General features: G+C 46.0%; 1 protein-coding gene and 1 non-coding gene across 5 annotated transcripts in view; both read left to right on the plus strand.

The window, feature by feature from the left end:
- Window positions 1–23,279, plus strand: part of NOS1 (nitric oxide synthase 1) — a 139,389-nt gene that overhangs the window by 34,470 nt on the left and 81,640 nt on the right. The window lies entirely within an intron of this gene.
- On the plus strand, window positions 14,088–14,206 carry LOC133373556 (5S ribosomal RNA). Its single transcript, XR_009759693.1, has one exon. It is a non-coding gene; the product is annotated as a 5S ribosomal RNA (ribosomal RNA).

A 23,279-nucleotide genomic window follows, 5' to 3' on the forward strand; every position in this document is an offset into this window, starting at 1 on the left:
GTGTAGTATAAAAAAACCTTTTATTTACTGCAGTCTCAGAAAAATGAAGAGCGTTTGAAATGCCACCCTGGGCTCCTACTGGAAGGAATGGTGGGATATAAATCAAATAAATAAATAAATATCCATGCAGTTAATTAGTGCACAGTTGATTATTTCTTATTAATTAATGGTTAAAATATTTTCTCCTGAGAAACACGTTTTTGTAAGCAGTTTTAACAAAGATACACATTTTTTGCAAGCCATTTCTTGTGATCTGATGCCTCTTTGCATGTTATTTTCAGTCATATATTCATTTTTATGCACACTTTCCCCTCATAGATGCATTTTTGTAAATATTGTTTAGTTGGCGAACTGCATCACAAAATCCTATTTAATGCAAATTTCTAAGGATAGCTGTGTATCGGTTCTCATACTGCTTCGGAAAGTGTGAATCTGATAAATTCTGCTTAAAATGCGAACTGTATCAAATTTCTCCCCCATCCCTAGCCATCACCGTGTGTTGAGTTGGCAAATGTCCTTAATTTAGTTATGGGAGCCTTAACATGGTCAGGGGATTTGATAAAAGAACAGTTTGTGTTCCTTTGACTGCTGGAAGTGTTTCCCTCTCCACCTTTGGAAGATGATGATCCACAGCTTGTGGGAAGGGCAGAGAAGAGGTTTGGAGAGAGGGGAGAGAGAGAGAGAGGCATAGTGATTAGAGTGCTGGACTTAAGACTGGAGAGACCCACTTTCTAATCCCTGCTCAGCACCTGAATTGCTTGTCAGGTCAATAGAGTGCTACTGAATTTAACAGGGGAAGGGCCGAAGCTCAGTTTTAGATCTTTGCATGTGGAAGGCCCCAAAGTGAATCCCCAGCATATTCAGTTAGGGCCTGAAATATCCCCTGTCTGAAATTCTGGAGAGCCACTGCCAGTCAGTGTAGACAGTACTGATCTTGATGGACCAGTGGGGATGGGCATAGCTCGGGGAGAGTGCAGAGGGCTGGATACAGATTCCCAGAGGGCCATATTTGGCCCTTGGGTCTGACGTTCACCAGCCCTGTTGTAACGATGGTCTTGTTGGTATTCTGGAAATCCTTTAGATTTAGACCGTTATACTTTTCCCTGATGGTGCATTCAGCACTTGAGTTTTGCTATCAGAAAAGAGAGGAAGATCCATTTGGAAATGTTTCGTTCCCCCCACCCCACCAACATTCCAGCTGAACACATCACAGTCCCTGTTCGCTGCACTTTCTCTGCAGAATGTGCATTGTGCAGATTTCGTTGTTGTTGCTGTTGCTGTTCATCTCCTTTTGGGGGGAGGAAGCTAGTTTTGTCACCTTGCATGGACACATTTTCACAGATGGACGCCAGCAGGCTTCCCAAACCCCACTGTGACTGAAAACTGTTTGAGAGAGTCATTGCCAGGTTGGTCCTTGAGAAATGAGAGGCCTACTCAGAGAGAGAGAGAGAAAGAGAGAGAGTGAATCAGCAAGCTTTGACCAGACCAGACTGGTGTTTCCCAGTGAAAGAGGACACAGGCTTGCAAAGGGCTTTACAATCTGTAAGTGAGACCTGCAACGAAATGTTCAGGGAGCCAACCAGCCATGCCTTTTTCAGGAATATTCCATTCCCCTTTCCCCCTGGATTTCTGTTCCCTCCTTACTCAGCAACCCATGATCAATGAGTATGCTCGGTCCTCGTTGTTCTGCTTTGAAGGGGGGGGAGTTCTCTCATGCTGGTGATGTACCAAGCTGTTGGCACTCAACATCCCTGATTGCTGTTAGAGGGGGCCATGGTGATCTGTTTGGTCTACAACATGCAGATCTGTATGGCTGCTTCAGACAGATCTGAACGTGCCGATACAACATGCGGATCTGTTCTGCTTGAGATAATATCTTATCACGTGGCTATAGGTGTTCACAGCACAGGGACATAGGAAGCTTCCTCATACTGAGTCAGGCCATTGGTCTGTCTAGCTCAGTACTGTCTACACTGACTGGCAGCAGCTCTCCAGCATTTCAAGCAGGGTTGTGTCCAGGGGCATAGTGGCAAATTCAAAAGTGCACGGTTACGCCACAATATGAGAGTCACACCGTGCTCCCTTACAGCCACACCTCTAGGATTTGCTGTCTGTTCTGTAATTACAGAATTATAGAAGCAGAATAAAACTGCTCTGTGCATGGACTCACACACACCCCCGCCCTCACCCAATCTCTCTTTCTGAGAGCTAAATATTGCCAGCTACCTTTTGATTTTAAGAATTCTGAACTGGGACTAGGGTTTGGGAGACCAAGGTACTTTGCCACGAAGCTCCCTTCTCACTTACCCTAGGAGCCAATCAACATGAAAGGGGAGGCTAGGTTAGCTACTGAAAAGAGTCTTCTCAGTGACTAGTATATCCCCTTTTCATGCTGATTGCCTCATAGGATGCTGGAGACATAGGGACCCTGCTCCCCAAAATGTAAAGAGTCTAAGATTCCCCCCCCCCGATATCCTGGACAACTATACCCCTGGACAAACCTAGAACTAGTTGGCTCTGCCTGTCATCGGCTCCACCTCCTGTTGGCCTCCTGCCTTGCGCCCTTCCATTCCCAATGGACAACAGCCACCACTAGTTCACCCCCCTCCAAAACACCATTGCTCTGATCCGATTTGGAGTCTTCCACAGCTTCTCTTTGGAAAAGTCTGGGCATCCGATCATAGCTGTCCTGCTTCATACGTTTAGGGGGCTCTAAACAGTGGAGGCTGATCCATTAGGGCAAGTGGGGCACAAGCTGAGTGTGTCCTCAGCCAACTCTGGCCGGCCGGCCTCCTTCCAACCAGTCTCAGGGGGGGCACTGGCTGCCACCTCCCTCCTTTTTAGTGTTGCCTTTGTAGAAGTCGGCAGGAAGGAGGGCAGGGACAAAACCAGAACTTGTTGGCTCCACCTGTCATTGGCTCTGGCTCCGCCTACAATTAGCTCTGGCTCCGCCTACTGTTGGCATCCTGCCTTCCGCCCCACCAGTCCCAATGGGCACCAGCCTCCACTGGCTATGAAGCTGGAAGAGGTGAGATTATGCTAATAGCAACCAGCTTGGTGTTTTGTTTTGTTTTTAATATATCTATTTATAAAAGAGAATTTGCATGAGATAGGTACTATTAACTTAATTGCGTAACAACCCACGATGTAGACCAGATAGACAATAAAATCATAAAAAGCCAAAGAAGCAGTGTTGTTCTGTAAGAGGGAAAAAACAAGCCCACGGTTGAGTGTTACCTTTTATCAGCAGAAAGCTTTCACACAAAATAGTGGCAAGCTTTCAAGTTCTCCAGCATTTGTCTCCATCAGGAGGCATGGCGCTACAGAAAGCTGTGGGGATGGGGAGGGGAGAGAGACGGCGATAAATAGGAAGAGGGGGGGAAGTACAAAAATTAGGCAGGACATTCTAGCAAGAAGGTCATTTTCTACACTTTATTATTATTATTATTTATTTATTATTTGATTTATATCCCACCCTTCCTCCCAGCAGGAGCCCAGGGTGGCAAACGAAAGCACTACAACCTTTAAAACATCATAAAAGCCAACCTTTAAAACAAAACATCTTTCAAAACGTTACTTTAAAAAAAGCTTTCAAAACATCTTCTGAGATTAAAAACATTTTTAAAAAGAAGGTTTAAGAACATATTAAAAAGCAGTTCCGACACAGATGCAGACTGCTTCCAGTCTACACTTGGTTCCAAGATGAAGATGGCAAACTGAGTAAGTCTCCAACAGGTGTTAAAAGAAACCCATAATACTGTCACGCAGCCTGTGGTTGAATGTTGCCTTGCACTGTTTTCTTTGCTGTTTAAAAGCGGCGAATTAAGCGCCCTTTCCCAAAAACAGGCTTCTGTTTGATCTCCCTCCTCTCAGAATGTACTTAAACACATACACACACCACATCCTAAACCCTTCGAGTCACCGGCCAGCGAATGTTGGCAGGGTTCTCGATATAGCTTTCCATCCTGGTGTAATTTTTTTAAATGTATGGACAGCGTACGACGACATCTCCAGTGGTCTCCCATCCAGGCCATTTGGGAAAGGGTCGCCACTCAGTGGCAGAACATCTGCTTTGCATGGAGAAGGTGACAGGCTCAATCCCTGGCATCTCTGGGTGGGGCTGGGAGAGACCCCTGCCTGAAACCCTAGAGCACCCCTGCCAAGTCAGTGTAGACCGAGGGTTAGGAAACGTAGGCCTAGGGGCCAGGTGCGGCCCTCCAGGACCCTCTCTGTGGCCTTCAGAACTCTTCCCAGGCCACATCCCCTCATCCAAAGCAACACTCTCCCTAGTCCTGCTTTTTACCCCAAGTATCTGTGCCTGCCTGGAACGTGTCCTTGCAGCGTTCCCCATGCCTCTTGCCTGCCTGGGTGGAGGATACGGGGGGGGGGTGTATGTGAGCATTGCAAGTAGCCTCCTGAGCAAACGTAAAAATTACATTCATTGCTGCAAACACTTTTGCCTTTGGCTCCACCCATCAGTGGCCTATGACCCCGGGGCGGTTGTCCAAAAGAGAGCGTGGCCCTTCGGTTGAAAAATGGTTCCCCACCTAGGTGTTGACAGTGCTCAGCTAGCTGGACCAGCGGTCTGTTTCTGGATAAGACAGCTTACTATGTATGTTCCAGGCGTGGTTCAACTGAGACAGCATCTTCGGAGCCAGGCAAGGCAGGAAGGATGTTCTCATAATATCTGACTGTTTCAAACACTCATTGATCGTTCTTAAGTAGGGGTGGGGGGAGAATTTCGATTCAATGCGCATTAAAAGGCAAGCCTACCTAATTAGCACTTTCCAAAACAATCCGCAAACTGAAATTCAGCCATGCTTTGAAATTTGCACTTCTTCAAATTTTGCAATGGTTTTCCTCAGTTTCTCATTTTCCCAATTATAAGTTCACTTCTCTGCATTTCTACATGAGCTTGCAATTTAAAAAGTCCTCCTAAAAGTTCATTGGCGTTTCAGTGCCAATTTCTCCTAATATATACACATTTATATATGAGATTTTGCCTAATATGCACATTTTCGCAAAGCGGTTTCCCCTAATATGCTGCATGTTATGTTAGAAGTATGCTGTGTTTTTCTAATAGCTGCATTTTAATGCACACGTAACCCTAGTATGTGCATTTTGCACACATTATTTGGCGGCTGGATCACATGGCAAAATCGGAAGAACTGCAAATTTTGCAGAACGGCTATGTTTTGGTTTGTGCATTGTTTTGGAAAGAGCAAATTATGTAAGTTCCACTTGAAATGCAAAGTGAATTGATTTCTCCCCCATTCTCAAACGATCAGTTCAGTCTTCTGGCCAAAACAATCTGGTGACCCGCTGGAGGGGGAGGAAGAGAGAGAGAAGGAGTGACCTTGCCCTCTGCTGACTTTGGATGCATCTATGCCCGGCATGTAGCCCCAACAGATATCCCCGAGGCAATGCGACCCTCAAGAGAACCGAAGTAACTATTTCTTCACTCCTGAATTAGAGGTTCCTTCAGTGGAGACGGGGTGGCTGAGATGTCAGTGGGGCAGTGAATCTGCTCCGGGTTTTAGTCCGATCTTTCAAGGAGCTGTCCAAGGTGCTGACTCTATGTTTCAGCACCTTGGATGGCTCCTTGAAAGTTCGGACTAAAACCCGGAATGGATTCACTGCCCCACTGACAATCAGAGCCGCTAGGCTCCACTGGGTTCCTTCAACATCCCTAGTGACTGACATGGTGGAGTGACATGGGCGAGTCAGTTCTGGGGTGCAGTACGAGACCACACAAAGTAATATCTCAGCAGAAAGTCATCAGCCAGGTTACGAAAGCAGCTACTGGAACAATTCTGTCCTGCTGATCTCCTGCCACAGAATGCAGCTCCCAGGTATCAGTCCACTTTCCTGCCCGAGATCCGATTGCAATTTCCCCGAGGATTTTGAATAGCCATGAGTCATTCTTTGGGAACAATGTCTTTTATTACCAATTTACATCTTAATTGGGCTCCCTTTGTCTTCAGATCATTATATTAGGAACGTTTAACTGTGAATTTCCTGGGAAACTGGCACAAGAAAGGATGTAGGTTTTCTGCAGAATTAAGGCATACACACTCGATCCCCTGAAACATTATTTTTTTTAAGTGAAACTTTCTGTTGACAGCATTGCGTCTTTGCCTTTGACCCAACTTCACTGGAACATTGAGTGTCTTATTAAACGAGGGCATGTTTCTCGTCTTCCGCCGTGATTGTATTGCAAAGCCATCTCTCAAGTGACATTTTTCTCATTTATTTCTCCACCCCCACCCCCCACCCACAATCAACCTCTGTGGTGCTTCCTGGGGAGAGTTTTTGGTGGAAACAAGCGCCGTCTCACTTTCATTGCATTTCTCTAATTGGAGGCCTCCTATAGAGCTCCTCCTCTGCTCTGTAAATTGATCTCAATGAAGAGCATACAGCCGGGCCCGGCTTTCCTAACAAGAGCATTAATTTCATTCTGGAAATTGACTATTAAATGAAAAACTGAATTTGTTTGGCTTTGGGTTTTGAGGGCCCTCAACATTCTCTGCGAGGGACTGGAATGGAAGTGGCAACTGCGTTATTAAAGTAAGTTGAAGCCCTAGGATTCTTTAAAGCCCACTTCGTTAATGCTGCCCTGGGAATTCCTCTTGCCCTTTACAAACCATTCTCCATGACAATTAATGAGAAAAGGAATTGCATTTGAAATCTACCAAAAGGGGAGGGGAAATTTCGATGAAATTCTCATGGGCAAAATGTGTGTGGGTGTTGCATTTTGCCTTACTTCCTTTGCCTTACTTTTGCAATTTGCCTTACTTTCAAGCTAGCTGAGGCCCCAGCTGCGTTAAACATTTAACGCATGCCACTTTAAACTGTCATGGCTTCCCCCAAAGAATTCTGGGAGATGTAGTTTGTGAAGGGTGCTGAGATTTGTTACGAGGACCCTCGTCCCCTCACAGAGCTACAATTCCCAGAGTTCCCTAAGAAGAGGGATTGGTTGTCAGGGAATTGTAGCTCTGTGAGGGGAAAAGGGAGTCTCCTAACACCTCTCAGCACCTATAGTAAACTACAGTTCCTAAGATTCTGTGGGGGAAGCCATGATTATGCTACTTTAAATGGATACTGAAGATGGGGCCTGAGGGATTTTGCGCATGCTCTTTTTCCCATTGTGTAAATCAGGTGAGGGGACCCTTTGACCCTGCAGATGTTGCTGAATTACAACCAGTAGTGTAGTGGCAAATTCAAACGTGCAAGGTCCCTTCATGATAGTTGTAGCCCCTCCCTCCTTTTTCTCTGCTGTGTTGAGAATGAGATCCTTATTAATGCCTTCTCCCACAACGACGTCCCTAGGAGCCAATAAGCACGAAAGGAGACAGTGTTAGCTACTGAAAAGAGTCTTCTCAGTGGCTGACTCCCCTCCTTTCACTTCCGTTGGCTCCAATCGACAGGAAAGGACAAGAAAGCATGTTAGAAGACTCTTCTCCGTGGCTAACACACTCCCCTGTCATGCTGATTGGCTCATAGGATGCTGGAGACATAGGGACCCTGAAACCCTGGACGACTACACCACTGACTACTGCTCCCATCATCCTTGGCCATGGGTCATGCTTGCTGGGGCGGATGTAGTTCAGCCACAACCGGAGGGCCAAAGGTTCCCCCGCACCTGATATAAATAATCTGTTTGTGTCATTGTTGCCCTTATAGAACTCAACAGGAAGGAGGACGGGTGCAAAACTAGCATTAATTGCCTCTGCCTGTCCGTTGGCTCTGGGTCTAATTACTGTTGGGTTCCTGCCTTCTCTCTTACCAGTCTCAGTGGGTCTCAGCAGCCGCCTCTAAAATTTCTCACTGTTGGCCCTTGTTCTGTATCTAACTTCCCTCTGATCTTACTGCTTACACTACCTTGTCCTCCATCTTGTGGTACATTTGCAAGGTAGGATAATGCTCCCTGTATCTTAAAAGCAGACTCAAAGGGTTGTTCTTCTTCTGCAACAGACTTACCCCAAGTCCATGCCAGACATTTATTCCACTTTAAACAGTCGTGGCTTCCCCCAAATAATCCTGGGAAGTGTCATTTGTGAAAGGTGATGATAGTTGTTAAGAAGCCGTTATTCCCCTGATTGAGCTCCAGTGGCCAGAGTGGTTTAACAGTCAGCCCCTCTTCTCAGAGAATTTTGGGAACTAGAGTTTTGTGAGGGGAGTAATGGTCTCCTAACAACTCTCAGCACCCTTCACAAATGACACTTCCCAGGAATATTTGGGGGAAGCCATATGACATTGGAACCAATTACCTAGAGAGGTAGTCAGCTCTCCGACACTGGAGGCATTCAAGAGGCAGCTGGACAGCCATCTGTCGGGAATGCTTTGATTTGGATTCCTGCATTGAGCAGGGGGTTGGACTTGATGGCCTTATAGGCCCCTTCCAACTCTACTATTCTATGATTCTATGAAAGGTCTGGTGTGGATGTGGCCTCTCATGGCTGCCTGCCCCTCTGAATATTTTCTCTTTCTTGCTGTGTCATCACAACCACATCTGGGTTCAGGAATACAGGTTTCTAGGTCAGAAGGTGTTTGTTTTTTAAACTTCCAGACGTGCGTTGTGGGAAAGGGGCAAGTCATTTTTCTCATGACATTAAGCACTAGGTTCTAGATGTGCCCTGTTTGGGTGTTATAAAACTGAAGCCGTGTTGGAAGTCTAGGAGAGTGTGCACCCTCACCCCTGAGGTCTGAAGGGTGCAAGTGTGTTTGCTTGTACAGGCTTACATGCCTCCCTGCATTCAGGAACTCCGATCACCGGATGCTCTTGATCGTGGCCTCCCTGCTGCCCGCACTTCCTGATCTGAAAAAAAAGAGCCTCACGGGAAGAGTTCCCTTGAGCTTTAATTGACACACAGGGAAACTGCCTGCTTCACACACTCCTAGCCAGTATGGGTCCTTGAACTCTGAGCATGCCTCTTGTGTGCCTGGTTGGAGGACAGAGAGGGGTGTGCAAGTGTGTGTAAAAACTACCCGACTGTACAAAGGTACAATTTACGTCCATTGCTGTGCTCACTTTTGCCTCTGGCCCCGGCCATTGTTGGCATAGATGTGGCCCCCAGAAGGTTGCCCAGATGGGAATGTGGCCCTTGGGCTGTGAAAACTTCCCCGCCCCTACATTGGCTAGTGAAAAGACACAGTGAGTTCTATTGCAAAGGTCACTGGGCAAACTAAAAGCATTCCCCAAACCTATTCTGTTTGTTAGCCAAACTGTATGGGCGGCAAACTAGTCAAGGGGTTCCTCTGCAAAGATATTAAGACCCAGAAACTTGAATGAGAGAGAGAGAGAGAGAGAGAGAGAGAGAGAGAGAGAGAGAGAGAATAGGCATGTTAATAAGGATGTTTCTCTGCAAATACATTAAGAACTATAGCTACTCTGCTTCAGAGGTTATATTTTGCACTAGGCTTGTGGCATTTCAGGTTTATTTAAACATTCCAAAGGCAGCAAGTGTTCCGCATCCCTTGAAAGCAAAGGGTTAAAAATGTGTCACTTTGGGAGCCAGTGGATAAACTTGAACGCGTGCACACATATATGCAGGTGGATTTTGTGTAGTCATTTGGTGGTGGTGGTGGGGAGCTAGAACGATGGCAATATTCTGCATTCCTGACTCCTGAAAAAGGGGGAAGCCAACCTTGTGGAACTGTCAAGAAAATGAGCTGGCCCAGACATAGCTTGTTCACCTGCCCCAGTATTACAGTGATAGATAAGCGAAAGCAGAAAAGAGAAAAATAATGACTCTCTGCGGTCGAGTGCAGGTTGTTGGGGTTTTTTTTTTTGCCAAAGTCAAGCAATGGACTCTTTTGAAAAGTGCTGGCATCCTTGGCCAAGCAACCGTGCTGCTATATCTCTCTTGGTTTCTAAAAGTGAAGCTGGCAGCAAGACAGATGGCTGTCAGTGAGTCATCTCCATGCTCCATTTTCAGATCCCCTTGCACATATGCTGCGTCCTGTTACCGTTCAACAGATCCACTTGGCTTGTAAAAAGAAAAAAAAGGGTAAAAGAGAGAAAAATTAAACCGGCATAAATCCATCGGCCTCGAGTCCTCTTTGCCTCCCAGCATAAATCCCGTGAAAACTGATTAAACGAGACAGTGGCGAGCGTTTTAAATCTGGCTTGTAAAAATGAATGCCATTAAACTAGACAAGACGGATGGGGAAGGAGAGGTGGTTGACTTTGGAGGAGGAGAGGGGGGGTGAAGGCTGCTCCTGAGGGGTGGTGTGTGTATGTGTTTATGTGCACAGAATGCGCTTTGGTCTGTGCTGTGGGGCAGCCCTGTGAAGGCACTCCAGAATAAGGCTCGTGCAGACTTATAGACCGACAGCCCTTTCTTCTAGTTAGATCTACCTGTCAGTTGTGTATGCTTGTGATCTTGCTCCTGTTTCTCTTTTGAAAAGACTTTCTATTCTGTCAGGGGGTCAAGAACCTGACGCCCAGAAACTGAATGTGGCCCTCCAAGTCTCTCTCTGTGGTCCTCGGGACTCTGCCTAGGCACACCCCCTACTGTCCCTGTTATGCATCCTCTATGACTGTTCCACCTCCACCCTCAGTGGGAATCCCCTCCCCTTAAATATTAGACAGGTGCCATCTCTTGTTTTTTTTTGGTGCCTACAGAAGACCTTCCTCTTTCAACAAGCCTTTTAAGTAGAAACCTTATCCCAGTCTGTGTCTATGCAGGAGCTGCGTTTTAGGACTGTTTTTTTAAAGCGCTTTTGTTTTAATATGTTTTAAAGTCTTTTGTTTTTAAGATGTTTTAGAGTGCTTTTCGTGTTTTTGTTTTCAGCCCTGGGCTCCTTCTGGGAGGAAGGGTGGGGTGTAAATTAAATAAACAAACAAACAGTGATCATGCCTGTTGCTTGCTTGGACGAAGGCTAGAGAGAGGTATGTGAGCGTGCGTTGAAGCTAGCCTACAGGACAAAGGTAAATTTGAATTTGGTGCCCTGCCCACTTTTGCCTCTGGCCCCCCAACCACTGGCATGTAGCCCCTGGAAGGTTACACACATTGATGCAAAGTCCGGGGCAACAAAAATAGTGGAGACACCAGCCAAACTGTGGCTGCCATTGCCTAATCCTATGCAAAGGAGGAGAGGAGGGTAGGCAGGTGTCTGCTTTTTTGTTTGTCTTTTTGCAATTTAAAAAAATCATCAAAATGTAAAGGAAATTAGCGAGTTTTAAAAACAAATGTACATAATAAAGTTACATGCCTGGGTGTGCTTGTGCACGAATAAAAGGTTTAGCAGGTGTCAAAAAACAGTAGATGCTTGCCTAATATCACACGGTGGGGAGTTCTGGAGAATGTATTTGTTTATTTAATTGCTTCCCATAAAATATCCCATACCAATTTAACAATAAGAGCATCAACTAGATATACGTATCTATCTACACACACAGTTTCAAGTCCAATGAAGTTACAGGCTGGCATTTAAAAAGAAGAAGCCCTCTGTTTAAAAAGGCTTGTTGGAAAATGAAAATTTTCCATGGGCACCAAAAAATAATGGAGATGGTGCTTGTGTGATAAGTAAGGGTAGGTGCCACCACACTAAAAGCCCCATCTGAAAGCCAGTGTGGTGTAGTGGTTAGAGTGTCAGACTAGGACCTGGGAGACCAGGGTTCGAATCTGCACTCAGCCATGAAGCTCACTGGGTGACCTTGGGCCAGTCACCGCCTCTCAGCCTAACCTATCTCACAGGGTTGTTGTGGGGATTAAATGAGGAGGGGGAGAACTATGTTTGTACGCCACCTTGAGCTTCTTGCAGAAAGGTGGGATATAAATGCAAATAATGATAATCTGCACCGTACATTTAAAGCACTCTTTTACCACTGTAAACAGTCATGGCTTTCCCCCTCCCAAAGGATTCTGGGAGCTGTAGTTTCTAAAGGGTGGCGAGAGTTGTTAGGAGACCTCTGTTCCCCTCACGGAACTACAGTTTCCAGAGTGGTTTAACAAACTCTTGGAACTGTCGCTCTGCGAGGGGAAATAGGTGGCTTCTAACAACTCTCAGTGCCTTTCACAAGGTGCAGTTCCCAGGATTCTTTGGGGGAAGTCATGACTGATTAAGGTAATACGATACCACTTTAAATGTACAGTGCCCCTGCGGGGAGGAGCTGAAGGCCTGATTCCTTTACACATGCAACCCTGCGTAGCAGGTATCACGATCCACATGATGCACACCATCATCCCTCCTTCCTATAATGACCTCCTAGCGATGAGCGAGAAATCTGATTCACATTTCAAGCCGAACCCATCAAATCCACGCTTTCCCAAACAACATGAGAGCTGGAACACAGCCCTCCTTCGAAATTCAAACTTATCCTCATTTTGCAACGCAGTTCGCTAATCACACAAAGTTTACAAAAAATGTGTATTTTAGGGGAAAGTGAGCATAAAAACGAATATATGAGTGAAAGTAACATACCAAAAGGCATTGTACGACAAGGATTTCCTTGCAAATGTGTGTACATTAGTCAGAACTGCCTATAGAAATGTGTTTACTAGAAGAAGTTTATACTAAAATGATGGAGAATTTTCATGAGGATTTTTTTTAATTGCTAATTGTTGCAGAAATGTGAACTGAATTTAAAACTGGAAAATTGAGAAACTGAGAGAACCACAATTGACAGATCTTTCCATCTGTACATCTTCCCCAAAGCTCCAAATGGTTTTCCCTCCCTAGAGTGTGTACCTCCTCACCATTAAGGAAATGCCTCCCTGTTGTTTTGAGCCAGTTAACAAGCTGTCGCCCAAACGAAGGACAGGTTTCCAGCCACCATATAAAATTACTCCTCCCCCTTGTAGTTTATATGATACTTTCTGTCATGAGCCCTGAGGTTCTGACAGGGTCTGGGCTGGGGTAGCAGCATTTGATGGGCAAGGAGGGGAAGGAGGCAGAGGGGATGAGTGAGCTGGAGCCAACCAGGAGGGAGGAAGAGGAGGAAAAGGACCATGCTCCTATGACTCAAGATGTTAGGGAGGAAGTGATGGAGTTCCTAACTTTCATCCCCACCACAATGGGTACCAGGGAGGCCATGGGTTTGATGGGAGGGGTGGCAGAGCAGGAAGATGAAGGGGAGTCTAGGGGGCAGGTCATTGTTCTGTCACCAAGGATTCACGCTGCCAGCGCCAACAGTTGCAGCCTTTTCACAGTGGTGCCCGTCTCCAAGCACAATCTTCCCATGCAAGACAACAGTCCTGCAAGTGAGTTCCCCACGCCCTAGCTCTTTAAGAGCTAGGTGGGAAGGGCATGCAGACTTGTTGGGACATCTTTGTTACTACCGCCCAGTTTCGAATGCCAGATCCTGCTCTCAGACTCTGGGTTTGCAGGCCCCGGTCCTCTGAGCCTTCCGCTAAACCTGTACCAAGCTTTCCTGAAGAAAATATCTCTCTATTTCTTGAAAGGGAAGCCTTGTCGTGGTGTTTTGGGATGGGGGCCAGGACGCTTTCCCAGCAGATCTGTCTGTCAGGCCTGGGAACAACCTCTTCAGCTGTGGTGTGAAGAATCAAATTGGCCGATTATTTATTTACTTATTTTAACTATAAATATATTTGTATACAGCTGTTTCATTTTCTAAAACATCAAAGTGGTTTACAATGAATGAAAGGCATGCAGTAAAACCCATTTTAAAAAATAGAGTAAAAACAAAGGTCAGCTACTGCAAAACGACATCTTCTTAATTGCTTGCATAAGCCTGGCGAAACAGAAAAGTTTTCAGCAGGCATTTATAGGTTAAAAGAAGGCGCCTGCTGAATCTCTGTTGGCAAAGCATTACAGAGAACTGGGCTGCTGACGCTGATGGCTCGATTTCATGCTCATGTTAAATAAGGCTCACCAACTCGGGGGTAGGGAGATTATCGGGGGATTGTGTCAAGAGAGGGTGAGGCACTGAGCCATGACCTTCGGAGATTCTCCTGTCTTGTGTCGTGTGCCTGAGTTTTCTGTTCCCCCGAACACTGTGCTTCCCTTCTCTCTGTTGAGTTTCCGCTTATTTTGGCTGGCAGTGTTGACTTTTCAAGGTCCAGAAATAATGACTACAGCATACATTTAAAGTAGTAGTATACCACTTTTAACAGTCATGGCACTACGGCCATACTACCCTGAACACGCCCCATCTCATCTGATCTCGGAAGCTAAGCAGAGTCAGGCCTGGTTAGTACTTGGGTGGGAGACCGCCTGGGAATACCGGGTGCCGTAGGCTTAGAGGAAGGCAATAGCAAACCACCTCTGAAGACCTCTTACCATGAAAACCCTATGAATATATATTTTAAAAATGCATAGGGTTGCCATAAGTCGTAATCGACTTGAAGGCATATAACAACAACAGTCATGGCTTCCCTGAAAGAATCCTGGGGATTTTAGTTTGTGAAGAGTGCTGTTCTCATAGAGCTATAATTTCCAGAGTGGTTTAACAATCAATCCCTCTTCCCAGGCAAGTCTGGGAACTGTCGGTCTGTGAGGGGTGTAGGGGGCCTCCTGACGACTCTCAGCATCCTTAACAAACTACAGTTCCCAGGATTCTTTGGCGGAAGCCATGACTGTTTATAGTTGTATAATACTGCTTTAAATGTATAGTGCAGATTGGGCCCATATTACTCTGGGGCTGCAGACTGATAAAATGCACTCTTGTCCAGCCTTAACATATGAGGATAATGTTTATTCTCTAATGGTTGAAGACTGTTTTGTTGTGAAGCGTGCTCGGATGAATTGAATCAAATTTCTCCCCTACCCCGTCTGTCAGTATATTGTGGGAGGGATTCAAGCATGTACTGGGAAATTTAAAGATTGTGCCATTTAAGTGGATTAAAGTACAACAAATCCACTTGAAAGAAAAGAAACTTGCTTTTTTTGCAGTTAGGAAAGTGACAAGGAAACATTGACAAGTGTTGGCTGAACGAATGATTAACCGGAAGACATACAAACACTTCACAAGCAAATTGGAATGAATGCAGGATAAATGCTCATTGTTATAATAGCACACACACAGAGAATGAATGCTCAGTAAAGATTGAATACAATCTCACCTCTGTGTTAGCCTTGTGTAAGCAAATCAGGACGAATGCTCAATAAACCGGTCGTTTTTATTTAGTATAGTGGTAAGTATCCCCGCCTGTCACGCAGGAGACCGGGGTTCGATTCCCCGACGGGGAGCCATAAAAATATTTTTTATAATAAGAGGAGTCCTAAATCTAACTGGTATAGGGCTGCAATATTTAAAGCACATTTCCCCACTCCAAAGAATCCTGGGAAGTGTAGTTTAAGTGTGCTGGGAATTGTAGCTCTGTGAGGAGTGAAGTACAGCTACACTCCCAGCACACTTACCAAACTACACTTCCCAGGATTCTTTGGGGGAGATGTGCTTTAAACGTATGCAGCCTGGGTTACAGGCAGGTAAATTTCAGTTGAACATCAGAAAAAATGCCTTGATGGTAACACAGTTCCAAAAACTGGACCGATAATCAAGAGGGGGGGGGTGGAGTCTCCCTGCTTGAGGTCTTCAGGTAGAAGATGGACAGCCAACTGTTGGGGATGCTCTAACTCTGGATTTCTTACTTTGAGGAGGGTGTTGAGATAGATGGCCTTCAAAGCCCCCCCTCCAATTCTGTGATTCTATCTAAGTAAGCCACAGTACTGTAGTGCCTTTATTAGGACCAACCAAAATGTGTCCTTCATGAGTAAGCGTTCAAACTTTTCAAAACTCTTCATCAGACTAGATGTTGGAAAGGAGGGGGGAGAGTAAGAAATGATTATTTTCCTGCCCAGTCTGCTGTTCTGAAGATGAAGTACAGGAGGCATCATGCAATGCAGACCGAATTGGATTGATCTTGCTGTGTGCAAGACAGATCTGCAGCGAGCCTTCAAGGCTACTGGAACCACAAAAAAACAATCATCATTGTCACTCATATGCATTCCTGATTCCACCCCTAACCCCCCCCCAAAACCATAATGATCATTGCTCATACACATTCTTGATTCCACAAAGATACAACAAAATTCAGTGCCATCTAGTGGCTGAACCATATAATGGAATTATCCGCGGAAGGCAAGTTGGATAGAATTGCCAGGCCCAGCATCAGCACCTGCCATCAAAATCCCCCTTGTGCTCACTCAGAGGCTAACTCATTAACAAGATTGTTGCAACAAGATATGACTCAGCAAGAGATAGGGGAAGGCTGCCTCACTTCCTTACTCAAGGATTTATTTAATGTTGGGACCTAATGGGGCAGCCAGGAAAGCCTGCAAGGAAGCATGAAGAGAAGGGTGAAGCTGACAGCTGGAGGAGTTTGGCAATGGGCTGGTCTATGTAGCCCCCCCAGTATATGGGGCTCGGATGGGGAATCGCCTAAATTACATTTTATGGAAGCTGTCTGCTTTGCATGCAGAACATCCCTGGTTCAATCCCTGGTTCTCTAGATAGGGCTGGAATAGACCCCTGTCTGAAACCCTGGAGATCTGCTGCTGGTCATTGCAGACCAGCCTTTCCCAACCTTGAGTCCCCAGATGTTGCTGGACTACAGTTCCCATAATTCCTGACCATTGGCTATGCTGGCTGGGGCTGATGGGAGTTGGAGTACAGCAAACATCTGGGGACCCAAAAGCTGGGAAAGGCTGGTGTAGACAATACTCAGCTAGATGGACCAGCGGGTCTGACTCTGTATAAGGCAGCTTTTTGTGTTCCTAACTGGGGCATCAATTTTGCGCTGCTGTGAGCACCATCGATTTTACCTTCTGCAGCCGCATGCTCTTGTCTCTCTACAGTTAGGAGTGTCAGTTCTTTCTGGGAACTGTCAGGAGGTTTTTGTGTGTGTGTTGAGCTACTGACTGCTTTATCTTTCATATGGAAATAGGGGCATCACAATCGAAGCAGTCTGATGGCTAATATCTTTTCGCCCCTCGTGCTTTATTTACATCTGACTTCTCAACCAATGCCAGGAAAGGTGTTAATGATAGCCTCCTGGCGGATTACTTAAATGCCTTCCAAACGCCATCTACCGATGACTAGACCTTTCCCAGATGGATGGGTTAGCCCAGCCTTTCCCAACTAGTGGGCCACCAGATGTTGTTGGACTACAACTCCCATCAGCCTCAGCCAGCATTGTCAATGGTCAGGAAAGATGGGAATTTTGGTCCAACAACATCTGGTGGCCCACTAGTTGGGAAAGGCTGGGTTAGCCAGTTTGGCTGAGGAAAGCCCTGCTTGCTGAAGTCCACCCACTCAGCTTGTGGCTGTACTGAGACTTGAACCAAAGATTTAAGAACTCAAGAAGAGCCTTGCTGAATCGGGCCAGTGGCCTATCTAGTCCAGCATGTGGCCAACCAGGTGCCCCAATGGGAAGCCCGCAAGAAGAACGTGAGTGCAATAGCAACTCTCTCCACCTGCGATCCCCAGCAGTTGGCATCCAGAGGTATATTGGCTCTGACAGTGGAGTTACTTGCATGATCCCCTCTCCTGCCCATCCTCTTCTGCTTTTAAATAATTTGTCATGACAGGTGATCTTGGGAAACTGTGGCTTTACTCACGCCTGTGATAAGTGTGAACAAGACAGGGTCAGATTTCAGAACCTGCCTTATTTTCTCCAGCCACAAATTAAAAAGCAGGGATACAGAGCCTGTGGCCCTCTAGATGTTATTGGACTCCTATGTCCCTCTGTTTCAGCCAGTTTAGACCAGCGGGCAGAGACGATGGGAGTCGCAGTCCAGCAACATCTGAAAGAACATAAAAAGCTGCCTTATACTGAATCAGGCCACTGTTCCATCTAGTATTGTCTACACTGACTGGCAGTGACTCTCAGGGTTTTCAGACGGGGTTTTCTCCCAGCCCTACCTGGAGATGCCATGGATCGAAACTGGGACCTTCTGCATTCAAAGCAGTTGCTGTACCCCTGAGCTATGGCCCTTCCCCAAAGACCACAGTTTTCCCAAAGCCCAGTTCCCTGAGTTTGGATGTCACCAGAAACTATGATTTAATGTAAAAATGGGAAAAGACACTTCTGTTGTACACAAGAGGAGGCAAGAGAAGGGGGAGCACATCAGCCTGAGGCTTAGGGCTGCTCATTCACTCAGCAGAAAGCCATGGTTTTCTTTATATCTCAACAAGGTCAAGGTCATTATAAAGGGCTTTAGCCACTACTCGCACCAGCTCTCACAAGTAACCACTCCCCACCTTATGTTTAAAATGTTTAAAAATTGGGCAACTTTTTTTTTTGTATTTTCCCAAATAATTTTAAGATGAGATAGAATCATTCAAGGTAACACTGGATTTTACTTTGTTTCTGAGGGGCGTCTATTTCATGCCTGCTGCGGTCTTTCTCTCTCACTTACCTTAATGATGTGGCCTTTTCTTTCCAATATAGTCCAAGCAATAAGTAGTCAGTCTAACTGTTCATTAATTCAACTATTACCATTAGCATCAGCATGCGGCAGCTACTAAATCAGATGTCTTAACGGACAGAAGGCTGCTTTAACGTAACTCGATCTGACTTGGCTGGCAAAATCAAGGTCAGTTCCCCAGTTCTGGATGATTTGATTGAACCACAGTTATGAAAACTATTTATTTGAACTTGTGTGTGTCTGTGTGTATAAGGAGATTCTGGTCATATGAGAGAGAGAGAAAGAGAGAGAGAAACCTCTATCCCCTTTCTCTACCTCCATCCATAATTTTATGACTCAGGGCATCATGCCCTTGTACAGTAACAAAAATTTGACCACTCTAATTTTAATGCCTCAAATAATTCTGTTGTTATCTCTCTGGTGTGTTCGCTTTTGGGGCAGGGAAAGGGTTGGCACACCTTCAAAACCAGCGGTGGAGGCCGGTCTATTGGGGCAAATGGAGTGCTGCCCCATCAGCCATCAGATGCGCATCTTCCACGCTGAGTACATCTCCCTCCCTCAGTCCCTCTTCCAAGTTCAAACAGCTTCTTCACACCTCTTAAATTGTTAGATTTTTATATTGCATTGTCCTCCTTTAAAATTCAAGGTGGTGTCCGTGGGGGTTCCGGGTGGCTGCCCATCCATGCGGCGACAACACCAGGGGCTGCCAATGCAGCGGGTGCAAGTCGCCCTGCAGAAGCCTTTCTTTGGGGGCAGAGCATCTCCTTTGCATCCTGAAGGTCTCAGGTCCAGTCCCTGGCATCACCAAGTAGGGCTGAGGGAGACTCCTGCCTCAGATGCTGGAGAGCCGCTGCCAGTCAGTGTAGATAAGCTAAGCTAGATGGAGCAATGAGCTGGCTCAGTATAAGGCAGGCTCCTATGTTCCTGGCATCCACAGGGTCCCCTCCCTCTGCTAAAATCAGGCTGAAAAAGGAGCATTATATTGCAGCCGGTAGAACAGGTGGCTGTGCATGCTTGGTTGCAGTGAGTTGCATCCTAACGTCAATTAACCCGCAGACTTTGGAGCAGCACTGTGAGTTTGCGATCAGACAGTGGTGGCCGGCGCTCGTTGGGACTGGTAGGGCGGAAGGCAGGAAGACCAACAGTAGGAGTGGCCAGAGTTAATGGCACGCAGAGCCACCACCTGAAGGCAGGCACATCAGGGCTGGCTCAGAACAGATTGAGCCTGGGTGAGGCACTGCCCCATTTGTCCTAATGGAATATGCTCTCCAGTGAAGTCCGCCTGGTGCCTTCGTCAACATCGTTTTGGCACCAGGTGAAGGCGTACCTTTTCTCCCAGGCATGTGATGGATTGAGATGATGTTTTGTTTTAATAGGCTGCCAAACCTTCCTGTGGCTGCATGGAGGTGCTATTGCGATTGTTTTGTTGTTGTTAATTGTTATGTTTTTATACTCTGTTGTATTTGTTTTGTTTTAACACTGTGTAAGTCATCTGGGAACCTTCAGGTATCAAGTGGATGATGATGATGATGATGATGATGTCAATTAAGGGATGCCCTTTATCCAAAATGTCTTTGGAAGGGAAAAAAGTCACAGAGGCTGAGTTAGGGACACAGTGTAGATTGTTTGTAGGGATGGGTGGACCTGTCAGTTTTGGTTTCCCATTTTCCCAACCTTCATTTATCCACCTTTCCGCATCCATTTGCAAATTCTTTTCTTAAGTCCTCGTAACAATTCGTCAACTCATCAATATGTTTTTAAACCTTTTTTAAAGATCTCTTCAAAGCTTTTTTAAAAAAATGTTTTAAAAGTTTTGTTTTAATGTATTTTAAACTCTGTTTTTATGATGTTTTAGAGTGTTTTTAGTACTTTTGTTTGCTACCCTGGGCTCCTGCTGGGAGGAAGGGTGGGGTATAAATCAAATAATGCATCAAAAGTAAATAAACTCTTCAGTGCAAATTTCTCCTGACATTTGTATGCCCTGTTCCCTAGTGGACACATTTTTTGGTGAGCAATTTCCCCATACTTAATGCATGTTTGCATGTTACTTTCATTAATACACGCATTTTAAGCACCCTTTAACTATTATATGCATTTTTATATGCATATTGCTGTGCTGGACAACTGGGCTGCAAATTTTGGAGAACTGTGGATTTGGGAGGAGGGCTGTGTTTGCATATTGCTTCGGAAAGTGCAAATTTGATAGATTTCCATTTCAATGCGAACTGAACAGAATTTGTCACCCAGCTCTCATTGCCACGTATGTGTGTGTGTGGTACCCATGATAGTTTCTACAGTTTGCAGATGTGCCCATGAACTTCCAAAAAATTGGTGACTCCTGCACCATCCCCATATCTGTTTATACGAGTGTGGGGGGAAATGCCTCTCCCACAGCAAAACATCAGTACTGTTCTAGACTGCTGGCTCAAATATCAGCAGGGCAGTGAATCCGCGCCAGGTTTTAGTCCAAACTTTCAAAGAGCTGTCCACAGTGCTGAAACCTCTCCCCAAAATGGGTTTCAGCACCTTGGACATCTCCTTGAAAGTTGGGTCAAAAACCCAGAGTGGATTCACTGCCCTGCTGACATCGGAGCCACCCGTCTCCACTGGTTCTAACTATTGAAAGAAAATGTATGTGGCTGGAAAGCTGGATCGTACAGGAGCGGTGAGCTCTTCCTTCAGGCTGTGCCCTCAGAGAGTTTTTTGCTTGGATGGAAAAGCTGCGAGGCTCTCATCTATCTCCTGACATCTCCCTGGAGGAATGGTGGGGGAGAGAGAAAATTATCGGTGAGCTGACAAGTGATGGTTTCTAATGGGGTTGCGTGTCTGGCAAAACAACCTAATGACCGTGGTGTTGACAAGCAGGCTTCTTGATTTGTGGCTGGCTCCCCTGCTGGTCCCACCGCGCCGCACGGGCTGCCTCCTGCTTTTTTGAGACTGAGCCGTGGGTAACGATACCTGCCAGCCCATTAGCAAGAGCCCCTGACAAGGCTGGAAGGCAGGAGTGGAGACTGAGGGACTGGGGATGTTTGTTTTTATTCTTTTATTTTGGTTTGGGCTCTTGTGACAAATTGAGACTGTTCCCCTCAATGTGTTGCAGTAGGGAAGAGGCGGCTGCAAGCTGGCAAGGGAAACGCAGCCAAGGGGAGGGCTAGCAGAGACCAATGGCAAAGCGAGGAGAACACAGGAAGCTGCTCTGTACTGAGAGACCACCGGTATATCTAGGCCAGTATTGCCTGCACTGACTGGCAGCAGCTCTCCAAGGTTTCAGGCAGGAGATGTTGGCCCTTACTTATTTATTTATTAAATTTATATCCTGCCCTCCCTCCCAAAAGGAGCCCAGGGTGGCAAACAGACACACTAAACGCGCTTTCAAACATCTTAAAAGCAAAAGGCTTTAAAACATATGAAAACAAAGCATCTTGATGGGAAAAAATCTTTCAAAAACAACTTTTAAAAACATCTTAAAAAGCAATGCCAGCCCAGATGCAGACTGGGATTTAGGTCTCTACTCAAAAGGCTTGTTGAAAGAGGAGGCTCCTCAACAGGCACTGAAAAGATAGCAGGAATGATGCCTAATATTTAAGGGGAGGGGATTCGAAAGGGTTGGTGCCGCTACACTAAAGGTCCACTTCCCCTGCCATAGGATGCTGCCTTATAGAGAGCTTTGATTTGGATTCCTGCATTGCGCAGGTAGTTGGACTTGATGGCCTTATAGGCCCCTTCCAACTCTACTATTCTATGATTCTGTGAGTCAGACCGGGGTCTCTCCCTACCTGGAGATGCCATGGATTGAAACTGGAACCTTCTGCATGCAATGCATCCACTGAGCTATGACCCTTCCCCGGGCATTATAGAAGAACACAGGAATCTGCCTTGTACAGAGTCAGACCATTGGTTGCATCTAGCTCAGTGTTGCCTACACTGACTGGCAGTGGCTCTCTGGGGTTTCAGACAGGGTCCCTCCCAGGGATGCCAGGGGTTGAACCTGAGACCTCAGTCCTGAGGGAACTCGGGATCATGGTCCCCCACAGCCATGATCACTGAGCTTTCTTCATCTCGCTGGTGTGGTTAATTAGTTAATGTCTGGGAACTGCTGTGTTAAGTGCTTAACTCTCTTACTGTGTAACTAGCTCTAATAACAAGGTTGCCCACCTTGACAAGCCAAAAGACAGCTCTACACATCCTGGTGCTGTTTTAGTGGCTCAGCCATTGTTACGTGCGCTCTGCGTCTCTGGGTCATTAGGAGTTCCAGGGATGCAGTGCTTACCCCAGTTTACTTTTCCTGTGGAAAGAGGACACTGCCCGAAGCTTATTGGTGTTTGTGATGTTTGCATGTATTTACAAATATATATAGGTTGAGCATAGGTGGAGGCACAGCTTAAACGCTCCAACAGACAGCTAAATTTGCCATCCCACGTCAGATCTCCAGGGAGAAGCAGCCAGGATCCAAAACTTGCAGAGCCCAAAATCTCTGCTCTCTCCGTCTCACTCGGCCTCTCTCTGTCTCTTACGGTTTATTCTGCTTCGATTCTACATGCAGACCTAGATTACAACATCCTATGCTAAAGTAGGGAGGCTTGCCCCCTTCAGGTCTTCCCTAACTGGTTTAGGGTGCCTTCAGACTGTCACTATTTTATGGGAGGGATTCTAAGGCACGCCGGGAATTTAGGGTTACACAATTGAATTGGATTAAAGTGCTCTGTTCCCCTAGTGCAAGAAATCCTCTCTTTTAAGAAGGCCTTTTTTGCGATTAGGAGAATGAGGAGGAAATGCCCACTGAATGAAAAAAAAAATTAACTGGAAGTCGTATAAATGGTCTGCAAGCAAATCAGGATGGATGGTCGCTGTCATGTAACCACCCTCCAAACAAATCAGGTTGTATGCTCAGTAAAGACTGAGCATGGTGTAACCTGTGTGCAAGCTTCGTGCAAACAAATCAG

This window comes from Rhineura floridana, chromosome 19 (assembly GCF_030035675.1).
Source record: "Rhineura floridana isolate rRhiFlo1 chromosome 19, rRhiFlo1.hap2, whole genome shotgun sequence".
Classification (NCBI taxonomy): Eukaryota; Metazoa; Chordata; class Lepidosauria; order Squamata; family Rhineuridae; genus Rhineura; species Rhineura floridana.